The sequence below is a fragment of the Dermacentor andersoni genome, chromosome 5 (assembly GCF_023375885.2).
Source record: "Dermacentor andersoni chromosome 5, qqDerAnde1_hic_scaffold, whole genome shotgun sequence".
In the NCBI taxonomy this organism is placed as follows: domain Eukaryota; kingdom Metazoa; phylum Arthropoda; class Arachnida; order Ixodida; family Ixodidae; genus Dermacentor; species Dermacentor andersoni.
In genome coordinates this window covers 189879752-189902024 of record NC_092818.1, presented here as the reverse complement: position 1 = coordinate 189902024, position 22273 = coordinate 189879752, and the positions used below count along the sequence as shown (strand labels likewise).

Sequence of the window (22273 nt, the reverse complement as noted above, 5' to 3'; positions counted from 1 at the left end):
GTCATGATCACCAGGAAGTCGAAAGCTTTTATGAAGACGTGGAATCGGCGATGGGTGAAGTCAAAACAAAATACACTATACTGATGGGTGACTTCAATGCCAAGGTAGGCAAGAAGCAGGCTGGAGACAAGTCAGTGGGGGAATATGGCATAGGCTCTAGGAATAGCAGGGGAGAGTTATTAGTAGAATTTGCAGAACAGAATAATATGCGGATAATGAATACCTTCTTCCGCAAGCGGGTTAGCCGAAAGTGGACGTGGAGGAGCCAAAATGGCGAGACTAGAAATGAAATAGACTTCATACTCTGCGCTAACCCTGGCATCATACAAGATGTGGACGTGCTCGGCAAGGTGCGCTGCAGTGACCATAGGATGGTAAGAACTCGAATTAGCCTAGAATTGAGAAGGGAACGGAAGAAATTGGCACATTAGAAGCCAATCAATGAGTTAGCGGTAAGAGGGTAACTAGAGGAATTCCGGATCATGCTACAGACGTGGTATTCGGTTTTAACTCAGGAAGAGGACCTTAGTGTTGAAGCAAGGAACGACAATCTTATGGGCATCATTAAGGAGTGTGCAATAGAAGTCGTAACTCCGTTAGACAGGATACCAGTAAGCTATCGCAGGAGACGAAAGATCTGATCAAGAAACGCCAATGTATGAAAGCCTCTAACCCTACAGCTAGAATAGAACTGGCAGAACTTTCTAAGTTAATCAACAAGCGTAAGACAGCTGATATAAGGAAGTATAATATGGATAGAATTGAACATGCTCTCAGGAACGGAGGAAGCATAAAAGCAGTGAAGAAGAAACTAGGAATAGGCAAGAATCAGATGTATGCGTTAAGAGACAAAGCCGGCAATATCGTTACTAATATGGATGAGATAGTTCAAGTGGCTGAGGAGTTCGATAGAGATTTATACAGTACCAGTAGCACCCACGACGATAATGTGAGAGAGAATAGTCTAGAGGAATTTTAAATCCCACAAGTAACACCGGAAGAGGTAAAGAACGCCTTGGGAGCTATGCGAAGGGGGAAGGTAGCTGAGGAGGATCAGGTAACAGCAGATGTGTTGAAGGATGGTGGGAACATTGTTCTAGGAAGACGGGTCACCCTACATACACAATGCCTCATAACTTCGAGCGTGCCGGAATCTTGCAAGAACGCTAACATAATCCTAATCCACAAGAAAGGGGACGCCAAGGACTTGAAAAATTATAGACCGATCAGCTTACTGTCCGTTGCCTACAAAGTATTTACTAAGGTACTCGCAAATAGAATCAGGAACACCTTAGACTTCTGTCAACCAAAGGACCAGGCAGGATTCCGTAAATGCTACTCAACAATAGACCATATTCACACTATCAATCAAGTGATAGAGAAATGTGCAGAATATAACCAACCCTTATATATAGCTTGCATTGATTACGAAAAAGCGTTTGATTCAGTCGAAACCTCAGCAGCCATGGATGCATTACGGAATCGGAGTGTAGATGAGCCATACGAAAAAATACTGAAAGATATCTATAGCGGCTCCACAGCCACCGTAGTCCTCCATAAAGAAAGCAACAAAATACCAATAAAGAAAGGCGTCAGACAGGGAGATATGATCTCTCCAATGATATTCACAGCGTGTTTACAGGAGGTATTCAGAGACCTGGAGGGGGAGGAATTTAGGATAAAAGTTGATGGAGAATACCTTAGAAACTTGAGATTAGCTGATGATATTGCCTTGCTTAGTAACTCAGGAGACCAATTGCAATGCATGCTCACTGACCTGGAGAGGCAAAGCAGAAGGGTGGGTCTGAAAATTAATCTGCAGAAAACTAAAGTAATGTTTCACAGTCTCGGAAGAGAACAGCAGTTTACGATAGGTAGCGAGGCACTGGAAGTGGTAAGGGAATACATCTACTTAGGGCAGGTAGTGACCACGGATCCGGATCATGAGCCTGAAATAACCAGAAGAATAAGAATGGGCTGGGGTGCGTTTGGCAGGCATTCTGAAATCATGAACAGCAGGTTGCCACTATCCCTCAAGAGAAAAGTGTATAACAGCTGTGTCTTACCAGTACTCACGTATGGGGCAGAAACCTGGAGGCTGACGAAAAGAGTTCTGCTTAAATTGAGGACGACGCAACGAGCTATGGAAAGAAGAATGATGGGTGTAACGTTAAGGGATAAGAAAAGAGCAGTTTGGGTGAGGGAACAAACGCGGGTTAATGACATCTTAGTTGAAATCAAGAAAAAGAAATGGGCATGGGCAGGACATGTAATGAGGAGGGAAGATAACCGATCGGCATTATGGGTTACGGACTAGATTCCAAGGGAAGAGAAGCGTAGCAGGGGGCGGCAGAAAGTTAGGTGGGCGGATGACATAAAGAAGTTTGCAGGGACAACATGGCCACAATTAGTACATGACCGGGGTAGTTAGGGAAGTATGGGAGAGGCATTTGCCCTGCAGTGGGCGTAACCAAGCTGATGATGATGATGATGATGATGATGATGATGATGATGATATTACATGCCCACCACGTTCCGGCATCTCTATAGCTGTGCGTCTAGCCAATTGGCTCGTAAAAAGGCGAGAACTAAAATCACATTTCATTCGAAAATTACTGCGTCCAAGCCAAATAATAAATGGCTTGCGTAGGATTTAAGTGACTTCATGAAGCACCATAAAGGACACGATTTCATTGTGCTCTGAATGGTCTGCTTGCCGTTAAGACACAGTGACTTTCAAGCGTTGCCTCCAGAATATACAAAAAAGTGCATGTGCCTCTTCGTCTCGAACATTTGGATTCCGAAGAGGACGACCTTCCCGTGCTGCTGTATTCAGGACACGCGTATGAAATGTGGACAACTTAGAGCAGAATGCTTGTAGATAGGCAATGGATCACAGAGATGCACGTTTCTCTTCTCAACGTAAACAAACTAGCACGGAGCTCATTTTGCTGCGAAGTACAAGCCAAAATCAATGTTCAATTTTGATTGCCTAAATTCTAATTGTATGCTTCTTTTCTTTTTCATTGGGCTATAAACCGCCTCGAGAAAGCTGTGAAAAGCAGGCAGTTAAGCGCTCAGCGTTTCTGATGTTTTGTAAACATGACAAGCAGGAAGTACTGCGGCACCATTTATTCACCGCCACCATTTGTGTGTGTATCATTGCACACGCGAGGCCGCCACAAACAAGAGTAAATAGCGTCCACCATCGACGAACTCTCGGTCAAGGCACGCGCCTTCCGGCGTTATATCGCTTATCGAAAGCCAAGCATGCGAAGAATGTCGAGCGCGCAGCCCGAGAAAACCCCGCCGCGCAACCCTTTTTGCCCTTGTCCACGCAACAAGTAGGCGAAGCCCTCGGGCGAGGAGAGGGAAGGAGGAGACTAATTTAAATATCTCGGTGGTGCGATCCAAATGTGGAGCATGCGTGCGAGAGATAGCAGCTCGTTGTCCAAGAAGCGCAGATATCACCCGCGAGTTCCCAGCCGTTGTAAAGATAGCGGGGCGAGGCCTCTTCTAATCCGTGCATGCCTTAGCCGCCGTACACGCATACCACCGGCCGCCATTATTACTCGACGACGCAACGTGTTGGTGATGTGTGGCATGCTCGCCGCGCAACTCGCGAACACCCACGCGTGGTTGTTTCTGGCTGCGGCAAAGGGAAACGCTGGTATTTATGGCGACCATAGCGGCTTCCTTCAATAAAAATGGCCCGACGCCTCCGAGCGCGGCGACGTCTTTTGTCTTTCTTCTATTCGCGGGTCGCCCGATTGGAATGCGCCGCCGCTGTTGTCTTCTCGAGAGCTGCGCTGTTCAGGCGGTGGCGCTCGTCCTTTCTTCCTTGCTTTCGAGATGCCACACTTTCGCATTCCTCAGGCGTGAGTTTGTCCTCCCCTTCATACTTCTCCATTATTGAGTCATACCTGCACTTCGCCGTCAGTGGAATTAGCGTGGAACGCGCGTGTGGCTTGCTGCTAGTTTCGCGATCTGAACAGCGGAGCAACCTCGACGTGATAATTCTGCAGTGATGAATTCGGCAATGAGCGTTATTTGGCCGATTTACTCACTAGATCAGTACTTAATATATGCGTAACTTTTCCTTTCCTCAGATCTCACTGAATCTCTTTCACAATTTGATTTTAGTGTCGCGGTGTTCTGTAATGTTTAAGTCTAAGAACACCCCATACGCCGTATTAAATTGCTTATGATTCAATAATCTGCAAAAGGGCGTGCCCCCCCCCTCCCCCCGCACATAAACAAAATACACTAACCCAAAGCTGCCATGCATGCAATGGAAACGAAGGTACCGAATTCGGTTCACCGCCCATCGATGCATGATAACGTACTTCGCTTTAAGAATTCCCCGTATCCACGCCTCCCCCTCGCCCGTTTTCTCTCTCCTCTTCTTTTTTCTTTTGGAGGGGGGTGCGCGTGGTGGAACTTGACTAAAACGAAAAACAAAAGAATAGCAGTTTTCAACGGGCTGTTATGCAGCCCGCCATGTTGGAAACTGTTCGCAATTGATTTGTCGCCGGCTTCTCTGCAAACAATAAATTGTAAACTGTTTAAGGATGATATCGTATAACTCATAGGATCGCATCCCGACCACGGCGGCCGCGTTTCGATGGGGGCGAAATGCGGACACGCCCATGTACTTAGATTTACGTGCACGTTAAAGAAACCCATGTAGTCCAAATTTCTACATTCCCCCGCTTACAGCGTGCCTCAAGATCAGATTGTGGTTCTCGCACGTGAAACCACATAATCAAAATTCTTTTTATGTGATATAGGAGTGATGTGACGATGTGCGTGCGTGTGTGCGCGCACACTCATGTCCACACACACACAAGTGTTCAGCAGTTTCTAAGATTTGACAACACTATTCAATAACGCACGAATGATAAAGTTTAGGAGTCTAACAATATATTAGTCCACAATAAGCCCAATGAATTCAACTGCATAAAACATACACAAAGAAGTCCGCACATTCAGCAGAATACCAACAGCATCGCCAAGCGAAGTAGGGCCAGTTATGTGCCTACTATGCATGCCTCGAAAATGTAACACCATTTTGTAAACAAGATTATTGTAGAGCTCACGCAAGCAAGTGTACTGAGTTGTGCGCAGGCATTAAAAACGTTCCTTCTTTTCACATCAAACGCTTTAGGCTTGACAGTTACAGCATTGGGATATCCATTTTTGTTACGAAGTTACGAACTAACCAAATTGATTAATAATGTTTTGGTAACCTTACGAGATTTGTCGATCAAAAAGCGCGAGCCTAAATCGGAGTTCTGCTCACATAAGTTGCAGGCACGTCACTTTTTCTTTCAAATGCTGTATTTTTCATTCAAGTTGGTTCAATGGTTCGCCAATGACCGCATCTGCGCTTTTCATATAATTATATTTCAAAATAAGAAGCCGCGTGAAACGAGGCTGAATATTCGCCTTTAATTTCTGCTGGACTGAGCCCCCTTCATCAATACAAAAGAGCACATTCCGCAAAGTTCTGTGCCTTCCATTCTTGAGCTTTGCAAAAATGCAAAACATTTACACCGCCCTCTGAAAATTGAAAGCAAATAGTTCTCCACTTTTCGCCCATGTTGAAATGCGGCCTACGCAATCCGGTATCGAACTTGCGACCTCGTTCTTCGAACCAACGAACCACAGCAATGGGTTTCAGGGAGTCGGGAGAGGACGTTAGTTTTGAAGAGAGTATATAAAAAATAAACAAATAAGTAAAAATATCCCTACGTCGCTGCGGAATGAAACCCTGTAAATCTCGGTAGCGGCCGTGGCGAAGCAACTTTGTTAGCAGTTCATTATCGGAACTGCAATCGCCGGAAAGGGCGCGTGCAGCGACGAGGGCGCCGTGAGGAGCGGGCGGCAGGCCTTTGCCGTTCCCGTACAAGTGCACGGCCTGAGGTCATTCGGTCTTCGCGGAAAGTCCTCGACCGGAGGCCGCCCTTTCGCAGCCGTCTAAACATTTACTTAGAGGCTGTCGTATTCTCTTCGGCAACAAACCGGGTGCATGACATCATTCATTCATTCATTCATTCATTCATTCATTCATTCAGCAACATTGAATGTTCCAGTGTTACCATTCTGTGGCAATATCATACAGCTGTAGACTTTGCCACCGAATGATCCCTGTGGTGTATTTTGCGTGCTCGAGAAGAGCGTGGTAAAGGTGAAAGAACATTAGCGAACAAAACGGAGAATCACTGGACAAGTATCCCTTTACTTACATTACTTTATCCAAGTTGTTTAAAAGAAAAAAAAAAGATTTATGTGAAGCACTGTGCAAGATACAATTATAGAACCTATACGGTGTTCGGTCATGAGACTTCTGAAGACCAACCACCGTAGGTCCTATAATTGTATCTTGCACATTGATTTATCAATCTTTCTTTTTTTTTCATTGAACAGCTTGGTTTAAGTTAGCTGGAACCCATGCGGGGTGATCATTTTTAACTTTTCCAGAATTTTTAAAAATCGCTTGTGGCAGAAACCATAATTCTTGTTTTTGAGCTAGATTAATCGAAGAGGCGTACATTACTAGCAAGAGAAACTGAAACACGTGATCAAGTAATTAAAACAATTTCATCAACTAACTTCTTAATGAATTACGTTACGGCACATGGTGCAATTTATGAATTGTAGCCGGTGAGGTTGCAAGACCTTTCCACCTGAAATGAACTTCAGTTCAGAACATCAGTTCTGAGATATTATTTCCCAAAATGTGGGACGAAATACATGGGCGTTGCAGTTAATTTTGTGCTTCAGCGCCTAAAAGAGCAAAAGTATAAAAAGTAAGCGGAACAACAGTGCAGTTTTACGGCGTGTTTGCATGATGGCGCATATCTCCAAACGATCTCCAAATACCTCTAAAACATTGCGGGAAACTTAAAAATGGCCACTGCGTATAACATCATAATTCTTATAGTCATTATTTATTTTGTTTGTTTGTTCTTTGTATACAGAAAAAATGAGAGAGTCAGTGTGTCTCCTATCTCATTCAAAATAAGAATTCACGCTTGACTATTAAGAATGTGCGTGAGCACGTGCTCCATAGCAATATGGCAATGGCAACAGACGCTCAGAATATTGTGCCAATTAGTGGGCCAAAAATACTCTATCTTTCAAGAAACCTCGTTTGCGTGTTATTCTGTGCAAGAAGTATCGTTGTTGCGGCAGATAGATAGAGAGAGAGAGAGAGAGAGAGAGAGGAAACACTTTATAGACAGGAAATGTATGCAGGATGTAGGAAATATGTAGGCGCTCAGTCCAGGGCCTCATTTGCGATGTTCTTTCGCACGACACCAAAGACCAAGACCAGAAGGTGCCTTTAATCTTTGCATGAATTAAGGGGCTGCGTTCAGCTACTCGGCGCTGCGTTTACAGTCGAGGGATGTGGAGGGGCGCCGGCAACGGCGCTAGAACTTGGAGCAGTAACCCTTCGCGCGGTATTTTCTAGTTGTACAAGTATATGAATACCCAATTTTCGAACTCCTGCTCACTATGCTCAATGTTTTTTTTTCTTCTCTTCTTTTACAACAAAAATGTCTGTAGCTAGGATCTGTAAGAAAATGTGTCCGAGATGTTGACAAAAACAAATGATCATGTGGGCCGATCCTGGTGATAGCGCAGAAAGGGTCCAAGCTCAATGGCACATACCCCCTTGGGCTCGGGGACTTGTAACGCGCCCTTGAACTACCCTTGTCACACGTGGGACCCAAAGAGGTCCCAGGCACAAGGGTAAGGACAAATGTTTTTGAATATATTTGGAAGACGCTTATAAGCTTCGCCTTTAAGAGTGGAACGCGACTGCATTCAAAGATCCCTGAGTGCTTCTCACGCTTCCCGGCAACTGCAGCTTATGTAACCGTAATATTCACCGGAAAACGCTGGCGGTGGACGCTATTCACGAAGGCGAGCTTTGTGGTTCTTTTTTAGAAAGTGTGCAAGGAATCGAGAGTGCCGCGCCGCTCCTGCTAAGACAGATCTCAAACGGCAGCTAGAAAACGCTATCGCGTTAAAAGGGGTTTGTGTTTGGGTTTACGCGTACCAGAGTTATGTTTTCTCCTATATTCATATTACTATCCAACGTTATCATATCTGTAGGTTGTGTGTAAGTCGTACTTTACGATTTTTCTACCTATTTTACCTAGAGAAATCCAATTAGTTCAGTTATTTCCTTTCGCCACATGGATGACCTGCGTGGTTGGGTATGCGTGGTTCAAGATTCCGTTTGCTGAGAGGACGTCCGACGCTGGACGTCGGACTCGGGACACCGACGCCGGATTTTCTGCGACACGGAGCGCTTAAAGCTGTCGCGTTAAAAATGTTTTGTACAACTGTTTAAACAGGGCTGTGAAAAAATTCTTGCTGCCGACCACGCAAACGCGCTAGTGTGAATGCACGGGCTTTCGTCGTCGTCGTCTTATTCCGCAGCTGGCTCCGTAGTGCAAAAAATTATCATCATCAGCAATGGCTCGAGCGTCATCGTCTTCCACAGCTGGCGCCGTTGACGCTTATCATTCCAGCGTAGAATTTCGCTTCTCTTCTATCGTCGTAACGGGGAGTTAGCGTTTACAGGTATATACATGAGCCATTGCTTAAGGGGGTATGTGCCGTTCATTGTCTTGCGTGACGGACACGTTTAATAACAGAGGTGATGCGCGAATGTGCGTGCGTACGTATATCGCCACGATGACCACAGATAAGGACAATAAATATGTTCACTCCTTTGTTCAATATTCTGGGTCATCTCGTATGGGTTTCGTGCGCTAAACAGCTTCGCTGATTTTCCATTTTCACATAGTGGAAGGGCTCTAAATTTTTTCATCAACACTCCTGGCCAAGGTCTTCGTAAAGACAATAGACTTGACTGGACGGCTTTAGCGTTCACTAAATCAGTCTGCGTCGACGGCTGTGTGCGCAACGTGCAAATGTTCGCAATGCCAGCGCGGGCCCAGTGACAGGCACCACAGGGCAGGCACAGCCATTCGAATCTGGCGCCACGAGGGATGCGGCGGTCGCTTCTGCCGGCTGCGAGAGCGGCGGCGGCGGCGGCGTCTACGCGTCGCCCGGCGCGAGTCGTGACTCGCGTCGGCGCCCTGCATGATTCAGGCGGAAGTGGGCGTGCTCCCGCAATTTGGCGGCGCTTGATTTTCCCGGCGCGTCGTCGTCTTCGCCCGAGTGATGCCGCCGCTTCGCCGCAGGCATCATCGCACAGTGGCGGCGGAGAGGTTAGAGCGCGACGCGCGAAATTGACGCGCTTGGGCCGCACGTGTCCCATCGTGTCTGTATGCCAGGTTTCGGTAAATGCGTGCAGCGTTGCCGAGCCCGTTCCACGGTCGTTGTTTTGAAGAGAGCAGTGACGAGTTCTGGCATTTGGCGTATTCTGCTCACTTACTGACAGATCGTGGCCGTCCATTGCACCACAACTAACGAGGCACGCCACTGTGGAGAATTCCTGACGCTTTTTTGTTTGTTTGCTTGTGTTTACCTGAGTCTAAACATTGGTCCGCAGGCGTTGTTGTATATTGTTATCATAAGAACGTTGCATCTGCATGCACAAGTCGAACCGTCGGCACAGATTTCCTTCATACCGCGGCAACACACAAACTGGGCCGCACTAATGGCGACATAAATGTCAAGCAATGCTTACGCAGATCAGCTTAATGGCCCAGCAGTGCCAGCAATAAGCTCGAGTCGTTTAAATGGGGCGAAATGCTTTAATGTCCTTGTCACACAACTGTGAATCAAAGGCACACGAAGCCTAGGTCGTTAACTTACATTTCTTATAGAGCAGTACACAAAAATGCGGCAATATACATGTAGTAGCGCCAAGAAATAGCAATATTAGCTATATGCTGTGGCTATACTATACAGCAAGGAGAGAGTGTGCCGAGTGTAATCCGTTTGCCGAATGGGTGACGTGGGGCGCCCACCAGCCAGTCGTGCTGCACAGATTTAACACCTTTATTCAGATAACTCAAGTCGCTTGCCGCCGGTGCGTGAGTGAAAGGCGACGACACGAAGCGGCATCGCGGACGGTGTGCGTCTGCTCGTTCGGCCTTCGAGCTATGCACGCTGTGACACGCTCTGGGAAAGGGGCCCCTGTAATAACGGGCCGTTGCCTCTGCTCAAGGACGGTTTTATTGCTCTGTTACCTAAAGGTCGTCTGAAGCTACCACCGCCACCCATATATCTTCTCATGCTTCCTTTCTCCTGCTCCGACTCTTATTTCACGCCTTCCTTACTTTTTTTCGCGGCTATGAGCTAGCTGGTGCAATATCTTGGTTGAACTTCAACATTCTCACGTTTTGTGTCTTTGAATTGCATAACTTGCTTCATGTGTTCATCACTTGATCATTTGGTTGTTTCGTTTTATTTATTTTCCAATAGCACGGTTGGCCTTTCCGAGACGGAGAAGAATAATGGAAGAATTACTCGCCTGCTTCACAACTCGTACCTCTCAGATAATAATTTTGTTAATTAGTTTAATATTACTCGTTCATTCATTCATTTTACAGTATCGATTCCGGTTCCCCATGGTCAATTGGTGGACCTACTCAATCGGTTCCGTCAAATTACGCGGTCAACCTGCCTCGGTATAGCGCGGCGGCTATTAGCGTTGCGCTGCAGAGCTCAAGGTCGCGGGTTCGCTCCCGACCGCGGCAGCCGCAATTCGCTGGGGGCTGAACGCAGACAACGTTCGTTCACTTAGATTTAAGTGCACATTAAATAACTTCAGGTGGTCAAAATTAATCCGGAGTGCCCCGCTGTCACGTGCCGCATAGTCATATCACAGTTTTGCCGCGTAAAACCTAATTTAATGTAATGTGAAATTACGCGATCGTTCACAGTAAAAGATCGAGAAAGGCGTACTATTTGTGTACGTGGCCATCGTAAACGACAGCGATCCTGAGAATAGTAACTGACTGCTTAGAGCGAGGGTAACGTGTAATTTGCGTTCAACCCTGTTGCGGCATAGCTAGACGTGATGCGAGCGAGCAAGTTGGCGGAGGAAACGCAAGCGAGGTAAAGTTCCGTGACCGGCGGTCGCCCGGAACGCGGCAATAGTCAGCGTCTGTTAGTAAACAGCTTAAGCGAATAAGGAAGACGTGTTTTCGTTTCGCAAGAGCCAGGCAGCCGACATTTGGAACTCTGCCACGAAGGCGGGCCCACGCTACGATCTCGCCGCTGGTTAGACGAAAGACGATGCCACTCTTCTCGGAGTTTCTCTGCGATGTATTTGCTGCAATTTATTCGTGAAACCTTCACTACTCAGAATCAAGAGGCGTTGCACCGTAAAATGGCGCCTTGAGTATTTACGTTCACTTTTAAACTGCCAGTGGTGGCTTTTACGGGCCTTTAACTGTCACTGGCCCTTTTCTTTTCCCCTTTCAGAGTTCTTTATTGTGCATAATTATAAGGTTACAAATGGGGATTATACATACATACAGGAGCAGGTCCCATAGTAAACAGACTGTATACAGGGGACCTCCCATTACAAATGAGTAGGATATGTAAATTCAAAGCAGCTATATGCAAACACACAAGACACCATATCAAATTAGTCACTAGCTAACGCTGTAAAATATTTAATGACACAAAGCAATTATTGATATAGTGATAACGACCAAATTGGTATATCGAGTGCAAGAATTTACGAAGGTTTGATTTGAATGTGTAAACATGACAGATTATCCTAATATGACACGGTAAGGAGTTCCAAAGTAGTGTGGCTGAAAAATTAGTAGTAAATTTACCATAATTAGTTCTAGCTTTTGGTTGTAAATAGCTGTTGGTAGAAGCGAAACGGGTAGACGTGGAATGTGGATACTGGCTGTTAGTAATTATAGGGAATGGGAGCTTTCCATTAACAGATTTATAAACAAGTATTCCAAGTGAGTATATATTTAGTTTCTGTAATGATCAAATACAGTTAGAGCTGAGCAATGAAGGTACTTTATTTGAAGGTACAATGGAGGTACAGATTATTTGTAGATGGCATATTTCCTAATCGCCTCAAGACAGGTAAAATAATCCCAGTATTTTAAAAAGGTGACCATAAGTGCATGAGTAATTATCGTCCTATCTGCATTTTGTCTTTCTTTAGTAAGGTCATCGAAAAACTAATACATAATCGCTTAACTAAATACTTATCCAAAGTTAATCTTTTAACTCCTGATCAATTTGGTTTTCGTGACAATTTTTCAACTGAAATAGCGCTTATTATTTTTACTGAGAGGGTTAAATTAGCCATCGATCAAGGCCTCTTAGTCGATGCTCTCTTTATTGATTTCCCTAAGGCAATTGATACAATTAACCATCGTATTCTTTTAAGTAAACTTGAATCGCATGGCATTTCTGGGCCGCCTTTACAAATAATTCGCAACTACCTAATTGATCGACAATATATAGTCGAAGTTAATGGTGTCTTTTCCTCATCAAAAACTGTAAATACAGGCGTCCCTCAGGGATCAATACTTGGGCCACTTTTGTTTCTCATATTCATTAATGACTTGCCAGAAATACTAACACATGCGCACTGCCTTCTTTATGCTGATGACACCACTATTTTCGCATCTGATAAAAATTTATTCGCATTGCAGGATAAACTTAACGCTGACTTAGCGAATGTTCATTCATGGTGTGTAAAAAACAAGCTAACAATTAACCCATCTAAGACAACATTTATGGTATTCGTTTCTTCAAAAACTTTGCACATTGACTCTATTATAGTGTCTCTAAATAATAATGTATTTGCAAGATCTGCGTCTACTAAATTTCTTGGTGTAGTGCTAGGTGAGAACCTAAAGTTCCAGTGCCATATTCAATCACTTGTTCAAAAAATCTCATTTGGTATTCACATCATCATAAAAAACTCGCTCTTTTTTCCAGCATACCATTCTCATATCTCTATATTACTCGTATATACTCAGTCATCTCTCAAACTGCCTGTCATCTTGGGGTAATACATATGCCACACATCTTCATCAGCTAGAAGTTTTGCAAAAGCAGGCATTACGATTACGTGCTGGTTCTGTGTACGTTGTGATTTAAGCTATACTCTTATGCTTAAAGGCCACTCGTAAATTGGTGAAGATGATCCACGTTTGAACTCTTTCGTCTTGAATACATAAATAAAAGCTGTCAGCAGTGCAGTTATAGTTCAGTTGCTGTTCAGGTAAGTCAGGCGGATAAGTGAAGTTTATCTAAAAGACATTGAAACTAAAAATCTTTCCAACTACATATATACCGGAAGAAGTGCCAAAGTGCAATCACCGTAATGGGACCTCTCATATTGAGTTTAAATAAAGAAAAGAAATGCAGTAAGGCGTAAACATGTAACTAAGTAAAAACAAGCAAACAGACAAAATAAAATGCTAATACAAGACAAGAAATGTGGGAATAAATGATAGCATAAAACACCTTTTTAAGTAACCATAAGAAATTGGTAATAATGAGATCGCATGCTGATTATAAACGCTTAACCACAACATCACTATGCAAATTATTCAGAATAGAACATGGGACGTAAGTAGAAACTCAAGCCTTGAAATGATGCGAGGTTGCAATGGTAATTACAAATTCTGAACCGAAGAGAAAAAATGCGTGACCTCAGAGTTGGTTTATATGAGAAAAATGATGATTTAGTCCTAATCTCATAAGGTAAAGTATTCCGCAACTTAATACAAGAAAAAACAGTATTTTAAGCGTAGCGATCGACTCAAAATTTTGGCATAAGTATGTAGTTGGGAATGCATAGCCGATGGGTCGTGATAATCGCAATATCTCCTAAACCTGCAGCCAGTGGCGTAGCTGGGGTGAGGGGGGGGAGGGGTCTGTCCGGGTAGCAGACCCCTCCTTCCCCTCCCACCTCCGAAAGAAAATCCTGGCTACACGCCTGCTTGCAGCAACTCTGACCGGTATGCTGACGCCAATGTCTCCTTTTTTTGTTTGTTTGTGTGTATCAAAAAGGGTTCAAATATTTCGGGGTCTATTATCGGTATTTTTGCCCCACCTGGTACCACCTGCTGAAATCTGGCTGACGCTTGCTTTCCTACAATGAACTGCGTGATTCCTTTCGAGATCCAGGTTCCTTCAGGCAGGTTCCCTCAGACGGTCGACCTTTCTGCCCCACACAGCACAGTCCAGAATGCACAGGAGGCAAGGCTTAGGGACTGTTGTCTGAACTCAAGGCGCTGAAATGAAATAGAACAGAGCAGAAACATTTAGATAAGAGAAGCACTGCGGTGATTTCGCACACACCTAAGGTGTCACATAACATAAACAGGATGGCTTCTCAGGCAGGAGTCACGCTTTTCTTTAGTGACCTTAACAAGCAGCAGAACCTAAGTCGAAGTGTTAATCAAGGAAATATAATAACCAGAACGTGCGAGAAAAACCACGCTATAGGTATGCGGAATGCCATAGTAAAGCTGCGTACTTGCTGCCGCTGTCCTGCGGCTGGTGTTACGCGTGGGCCAGACAAGTCAACCATGTGAGGCAACATGCCAATTCTTTGAAGAACGTGATGGGAAGAAATGACGTGGTGCAGTGAAGCAAGTGCAAGGGTCAGCCAAACTTGGAGAGGTACCACATGGTGCGAAAATACCGAGAGCAGGGTGCCTTGGAAATATTCCACTCTTTTCCATACACACACAAAAAAGGGAGACGTGCATGAGCGCGCTGTCCTCCAGAATTTGAACTATGCTGAACCAACCTGCCCAAATTTCTACTCTATTGAAGTCCACATTCAGAATTCTTGTTGCATTATTCCCACTCTCAAGCGCCAAGGAAGTGCCTTTCATGTAAGTCCCCATCTTCAGATCTCCTTCCGCAATCCTTGTATAACGTTCTAGCTGTCGTTCCTGCACATCGTGTGCTTTTTCCTGCATTTTTCCAACTACGAAAAAAAGAAAAGAAAATATTTTTTTAAGTATGCCCATTTTGACCTTTAACAATTCTTTGACTAGTTTGTTCGCTTGCATGAGCCCAAGCCCCTTTTATTATTCACATCATACTCATGCCGTCATCGACCAACGGAGTACTGAACTAAATGCTGCACTGTGGACTGCATTCCAGGCAAAAGCACGGCAAAGCACGACTCCAAGAATTTTGCGCATATGCGCGATCCTCTTATCCTTCGTGAAGAACTCAGATCTATGTATTTGTGCTAACGATTCAACGACAGGCCACTGCGTTTGCAGCATTTACAATTTTATGAATGTAAGTGTATAAATGTAGGTGCATTCATGTACCCAGAATTTTTTCAGTTGTAACGAAATCTTATCGCTTCCCCGCCTCCGTGATAACATAAATCTGAGGATAACTGCGGCGCAAATAACTCGGCGGTTCTCCAGACATATATGTTCCGGCAGCGTCGCGATCATTTCAACGTCCGCCATGCCAAATGTATACAGCTGCGTCACCTATTGGCCATGAAAGTTGCGGATATCCACAGATATCTCTACCGAGATAACGACCAGGCCAGCAGCACCAGCCACGCCAAACATAGGAGGGTACATAGGCAAAGAAAACTTCAATTTAAAGACCACAAATAAAGTATTAAAAACATCGCCAGGTACACAAGAGAGCCTTACATTAGGGGACACAAGATGCTTGTGTTCCGCCCACGTTCGCAAGCCACTTGGGACCCACTAAGACACAAGCAGACTTTGGTTTAACCGTTACGCAAGCCGTTTTCGTCGCCTAATCTGGAACTCTCTAATGATACGACAGCACGTGTGGGGACGTCGAATGTAAACGGCACCACTTGGTGTGCGCGCACACTATCAATTCTCTTCGGAGACATTGGACTCAATTCTTTCAGGCAAGCAGCCTATTATCTCTACAAAATATCTATATCTACTAATATACTACTAAAATATCTCTATCTCTGCTAGCCCTTCATCTCTCTGCTACTCTACTAATATCTCTGTCTACACAGGCAGCGGACATGAATCCTGCAGCGGCACCACTGCGCTAAACTTGAAAGTAAAGAGGTAGGAAGAAGAGATTAAGAATCAAGGTCAGCGTTGACAAAAATGTTCCTATTTTAGAATTGTTTGTAAAGTCAGAGCCAGCCAATCCTGATGTCGAACATATTACTTACAAATGAACATGGCCAATGGCAAGAGCTCTTACGAACGAAAAACTGCGTGAATTAGGACCGAGCATTCATTAAGAATAAATATCAAATGTCATGGCAGTGCGAATGTCGACTCTTTGGCGTTAAACAAGAATAGCGAATTTTGGCGCGTGAATGGGGTGCATCTTGAGCGTCAAAGGTCACGCCGACATTTCTCCCGCTCGCTCCGTAAATAATTCATGTCATATTCGTGTGGTCTCCAATCGGTGGGCCCACGCTACGTCACTGCAGTGTTACACAGACGGACCCTGTCGCCCATGTGCCGAACCCCGACTTCCAGGAAGCCGACGGGCCAGGCCGTTAAACCCGGCTCCTCCGCGGCGTTGTGCCGGCGACGCGACCCTTGTTACAGGAGAAGCAAAGACTGGCGGCGCGCATGACTCAGCGCGGAAGAATGCCGCACCACGTAATGCAAAACGGAGGAGGAGGTCGGGTGAGGGGAGCATTCGCGCTGGGCATCTCGCCTGGTCTATAAACTCTTACGCACACGTGCGTGAGTGGTACGTGCAGCAGGAACGCGCACTCGCTCAGCTATGCGTACATTTTACGCACGAGCCCTTTCTTGTTTCTCTCTGCCTCCGTGGCGTCTTTTGCTTTTGTTTTGGTTTCGTCGCTCTCTCGGAGGATCAGCTTGAAAGGAAGATTGGTGGTGGCGGCCTGCTCGGCGAAGTAGCATCGCGAAGGAAGAACACTGTGCTGTCCTCCAGCGTACTGCACGTTACAAACACCGCATGTGTACACTACGCGGTGAAGACGTAGGCCTTAGAACTGGTTTAACGTTACACAGTTCGGGCGCGCGCACACCGCCTTCGAATTTGCGCTTATTCTTCTTGTGTTTTTCTTCTTCTTGCACCAGAGAAAGACCGGGCGCCCGCGTTGTCAACGCGAAAAGGCAATCGTGCCGAGCCGCTCTCCCGGCCGCTGTTTTGCCCGATTACATGTGGCGCGTGCAATGCAACGAGGCCGGAGCTAATTTTAGTGCCCGAGGCTTAGAGTTTCCTATGACAGCCATCTGTGTGTGCGTGTGTGTGTGTCGTCTCCCGTTGGGCCATCACCAGCGCCATCGTCTCTGAAGTCCTTGGCGGGCAGCGCTTGATCATGACGCCCATGATCATGTTTCCTCACGCTGGCAGCTCTTAACGGAATAACGTCGGTCAGTTGAGCGGTTTGTGTTGAATAGGACTTTTTCGTGTTTCCACAGTGCGTGTACATCAAGAGATTCGCTTTGTTGTGCGCGTTAACCATGAAACTTTTTAAAAGACATCACCCGGAGCAACTGCGCTGGCTGATTGCTCCATATTAATATCGAAAGGTAAATGTCGTTCTATCTGCTTCTTCTTTTTTGATGGCATGTGAATGCTAGCAACACAATGTGGTTTTGTGAAGTCTTCAGGAACTGTGGCCACCGTGTATAATATTTGCATATTTATGGGAAATGAATAGCTACAAATTGGTTGTTGTCAAGTTGAACGTAAATTTAGACCACGAGCCTTCTTTTTCTTATTGTTGAGTTCCGAAGATAACGTCCTCTCTTACTTTGCAATCGTTTTTATATAAGTACAGTGCTTTGTTTTATGTTCTACTGCTTTCGCCTACTCGATCATGGCCGACCGTTAAGTTGCACAAATTCACCAATACTATATTTTTGTATGTAAGCAAGAAAATTGCTATCCTGCAGAGAGGTGCTCTCTAAGCTGGCGTTATTTATTTGTTTTTGACGCTAGAATACTAATACGCATAAGAAGATTGTATTAGCGAAATTGCACATGCTACGGCTGCTACCTCTCACCATTGTCCGACAGCGCAATCATAAACGAAGTACTATAATTAGCGAGCGCCAACCATAATTACATGGGACCGCTTGAAAGCTGCAAATGTGCTGATGCAGCATTTCATTCCTTTACTTCTTTATCTGAGCTATCCATTTGCATACATCATGACAAAGAAAACAGGCTTCGTAATTATTTAACACTGATTTCATCTACGCGGAAAATAATGTAGCTACTCGAAAGGTTACGTTCTGTGACTGCACGAAATTGCAGCCTATGAATCGTATCTGTCAGTTTCGTGTTAATGAAATTCCGTCTGTATGATTTAGATCTCGCCATACAAAGAACAGTGATTCGTTGTAAAGGTACGTACGTTATTCTATCCCCCTAATTCACAAACATGGTTGTGACGAGTGGCATGCGTCATGTGGTAAACGATGCGTGCGCCTCCTGCATGGGTCAAGTGAGCTATATATGAGATAATTAACAACAGGTTAAACAATGTCATAACCACGTCTTATGACGGATTCACGAGAAAGTTATTCCAAGAAGTGCGCGCTTAGTGTCTGTTACAGTGAACATCACTGTAGTTTGTATACGTGGTGATTGCATCATTTCGTCATAGTGTCTGCAATGATGAGTGGCAATAGTTTGCTTATAAGGGGTCGCTACTTGTTCGTGATACTTTGCGCACGTGAATAAATATCATGAAAGAGAGCGAAAAAAATTGCGCGATAGCTCGGCGGTTAGTGGGCTCGACTCCCAAATGCACAAATACTCCCTTGACATGGCTCCAAATTCCAATGAAGTTTTCTTTTTTCTTCACATAGTGGTAGTGGCGAAACTGAAGATGGCGAGGTGGCCTGACGACGACAGAAATCGTCGTTGAGTTTCGTCGATGACGACAACGCTCGTGGTCGGCGTAACGGAAACGACGGACAAGGAAAAGCCAATTTCGAGCTACATACACTGCTGTCGCAGTAAATTTCGCAGTAATTGTCGGAACGCCTTCCTACCTGGCAGCAAGATAAGTGGACGTGGCTTTGAGCTAGTTAGCGATGTTTAGAATTAAACATGTACGAAGAAAGGACACCGAAAAGAAGACGGACAAAAACAGATTGTATAGAGAAAATAAAGCCTGTGAAACAATGGCGCTAGATGCGTTTCACTGAACGCGCAACGTATTTTTGGAGCGATAGCTTTGTTTGGCTCTTCTGACCACTTCACGGATGGTATATTTCTAGCCGTTTACGTGACCTTGAGCGTGGCCCTGAAGCGTTTCTATATATGTAAATAAATAATTACATTTCCGAAGGTTCGTTTTGAACCCGATATCGCCAGCACTGAAGCACGATGCTCTAAATACCAGGCCGTGTGCGCATGCCTGAAGAGGAGAAATAAAGCATCCTTAAGAATTTCCCAAGTACAAGCCAGCGATTTGAGACGCTGGGTACATTAGCCGGGTCGCATAGCAACAGTTTATTTACATAATGATAGCGCGCGCATCCTCTAGCTGACGATGAAGATAGAAGTTACAGGAGGCGTTCATCGCGGAGGTTCGCTGTTCATCTGGGCTGCCCTATATACGGACGTTAAATTTCTATCCACACAGGTTTGGACTAGTTTTCTCACCACTGTGCCCATTCTGTGCAGGGGTAGAAAGAATATATACTTACTAAAAAAAAAAAACAACTTAGAGCGCTAAAAACAAGAAGGACGTAGAAAAAGAAACACACACCACTCACCCATGCTTTTGCAATGTAGATCCTTTCTTTTTGTTCTGTAGACGTTTCTCTGTAATACGAAAAAAATTATTGCGAACTCCTCTACAGTCTTGGTATAAATTTGTCTGAGCCTGCAATTATCTCTTTTAAAGCCTCTATTTTTGTGTCCAGTAACAAAATTTTTTGCTTGGAGGTGCGTAATTATCTTACTGAAACCAATCGATTACCCTGCTAAAGCGATTCTTATTACTTCTTTTTTTTATGTTTTGGTCTCGTGTCGATCTTTATTTTTTCTGCTCCTGTCCTGCCCCAGAATCTTTATCTGTAAGTGGCAATTTCCAATTTTTGAATTCACCTATACTTGTCCGTTTTCCTTAACCACCAGCTTCATGGGCAATCCCCACTCTGAGTATGCGCCACAATCTTTCAAAACAACAACAAGGACTACGACAAACTCGCTGTGGCCAGTTATTAAACGGTCGAGCACGTCGTGTGTTGTGATTCAAGATCACTTTAATCTTGAATAAAACTTCCACATGCTTCCCAAGGTCCACCGTGGTGGCTGAGGGACGTGTTCGACACTGAACTCAGCACCGCGTCTCTCATCGAGATGCATGCCATTCGCTTTGCTGACTCATGCAAGCTTCACTTTCACTTATTCCTACAGTACGCGGGATATATATGCAATATTATTTTTTCCGGCTTTTATTTATTTATTTATCTATTTAGTTAGTTAGTTAGTTAGTTAGTTATTTTCGGTCGTGCGGTAGCCAGTAGCTCGCCTCATCAACTCGGTATGTGTTGCTCCTTCTTACGGCAATCTTCCGCGCTGAAATATCAATACGGAACTTAACGTCTGGAGCTGCTTACTATCAAAGCCTCCTGCATAACCGTGTGATCACGCGTAGGCATCCGCAGCAGTATCTCAGAATTTTGCGGCGCATCTTGCTAATCGCGGGCCTTTCCAGCTTGCTATCGCGAGAAGCTGCATACCCCAGCTTCTTTTCTAATCAGCGCCAGCGCGTCTTTTCCGCTCAAATTTCTTTGCACCCTCTTGCCGCCGCGCTCATTAAGTGTTGCTCGGTATTCGCTCAAGTCAGCGCGTGATAGCGACTGCCGCGGAGGTGGTGAGGGCGACGATCCGCGCAAGCCACAGCGCGCCCTACCCACTCACCCCTTCGCCTCGCAAACAAACACACGCGCCCTCGGTGTCTGTGCGCGCTTTATCAGGTGTAACGGAGCGAGAGAAAAAAAGAGAGAATTGGGCGGAGGGGTGAGAAGACAAGCTTTACAGTTATTGCGATACGGGCCCGTCATACGGCTAAGCGAAAGTGGCCGAGCCGCGTTTCGCGTGAATGACTCCCGCGCTGTGCTTACCGCGAGAGATGAGCCAGTCGGGAGGGGAGGCATCAACATTAGAAGAGAACAACGGGAAAGGATTTGTAGGTTACGTTGCACAGGTGTCGCTGCTTGTTCTTTTTTGGATTTTATTTGGCCTCTCGTTCATACGGTCATGAGCGGCAAATTGTCGGTGCTTCGGAGCCGGGTGCAGTGGGGGCACACTTTGGGAAACCGGCGAGAAGAAACAGGGATGCTTTAGCTCCCTAAGTTGACGCCGAAGCAATCTCGCCGCTTTTGCCCGAGGGTTTGGCACGGGGTGGGGCGAATTTGCCCCTCTCCCAAACGACGATTCGCTGTCCGGCGGGAAAGCCGTGAGGCAACAAGCAGTCCATTCATTCATTCTAAGACCGTCCATCGTGGTGGTCGGTTTGTGGTGTGGGACTCGTTCGTAACCCGGATGCACACCAGCCGGAGTGGACTTCGACGGCGGCAAGTTTGAAAGGTGCGCCGCCGTGCCTGTGGTAAAGCGCCGGTAAGTCGCGAACGTCACCCATCCATCTTGTTCTGTTGGTGGCGCAGAAGTTGTGCGCGGCCCTTTTCCTTAAGCCTGATTCCCGGGAGCACTCTTTGTCGGTTCAGCTCGCCTAGCGCGCTCTCGATTGAGTTGTCAGAAAAAAAAAAAAAAGATCTCTTGGGATGTAGCGGGAAATGACGACACGTCAACCTCAGTTTCTTGGAGATGTCAGCGCGAGATATGCACCTACCCGCCTGTCAAGGCAACTCTGGGAGCCCCAAAGTCGCCTGTTTGACGTATCTGCACAACCGCTGAGCGTGCGAAAATAGCAAAAGACATATCGCCCTGTTGTGTATGCGTCTCGCATGCTGAAAAAAAAAACCTTGTAGACGAGGAACGTGTGCATGCTCGTATTGAAGGCCGATTCTAATAAAATTAGAGCTTAATGATCTCACCCCCTCCTTTCTCTCGCCATATGATATTGGTTTCATTGTTGTAATTGTTGTCGACATCGGCGTTCCAATGTAATAAAACTCAGAGCGCTAAAAACACGAAAGACGTAGAAAAAGAAACACACACCACACGCGCGTGTGGTGTGTTTATTTTTCTACGTCTTTCGTGTTTTTAGCGCTCTGAGTTTTTATTAATATGCGTTACCAACTAGCCCACCTATCCATCCTATTCCAATGTATCTCACCGTCATTGCAGACTATGTATTTCCGCGTTAGCCATAATGGCACGCTGTCGGGCGAATGCA

At 45.4% G+C, this 22273-nt stretch overlaps 2 long non-coding RNA genes across 3 annotated transcripts in view; one reads left to right on the top strand and one right to left on the bottom strand.

Annotated features, from left to right (window-relative positions):
* LOC129385176 (uncharacterized) overlaps positions 1-22273 on the bottom strand; it is a 288497-nt gene that overhangs the window by 22864 nt on the left and 243360 nt on the right. The window contains exons 3-4 of one of the 2 annotated variants that reach the window (XR_011894856.1): positions 19683-19731; positions 14039-14219 (exon numbers count right to left, since the gene is read on the bottom strand). This is a non-coding gene — a long non-coding RNA (uncharacterized lncRNA). The remainder of the gene's footprint in view (positions 1-14038; positions 14220-19682; positions 19732-22273) is intronic. The other variant, XR_008612767.2, reaches the window with a different exon arrangement.
* Positions 17143-19087, top strand: LOC129385178 (uncharacterized). The gene is made up of 2 exons (XR_008612769.2): positions 17143-17480; positions 18768-19087. It is a non-coding gene; the product is annotated as an uncharacterized lncRNA (long non-coding RNA).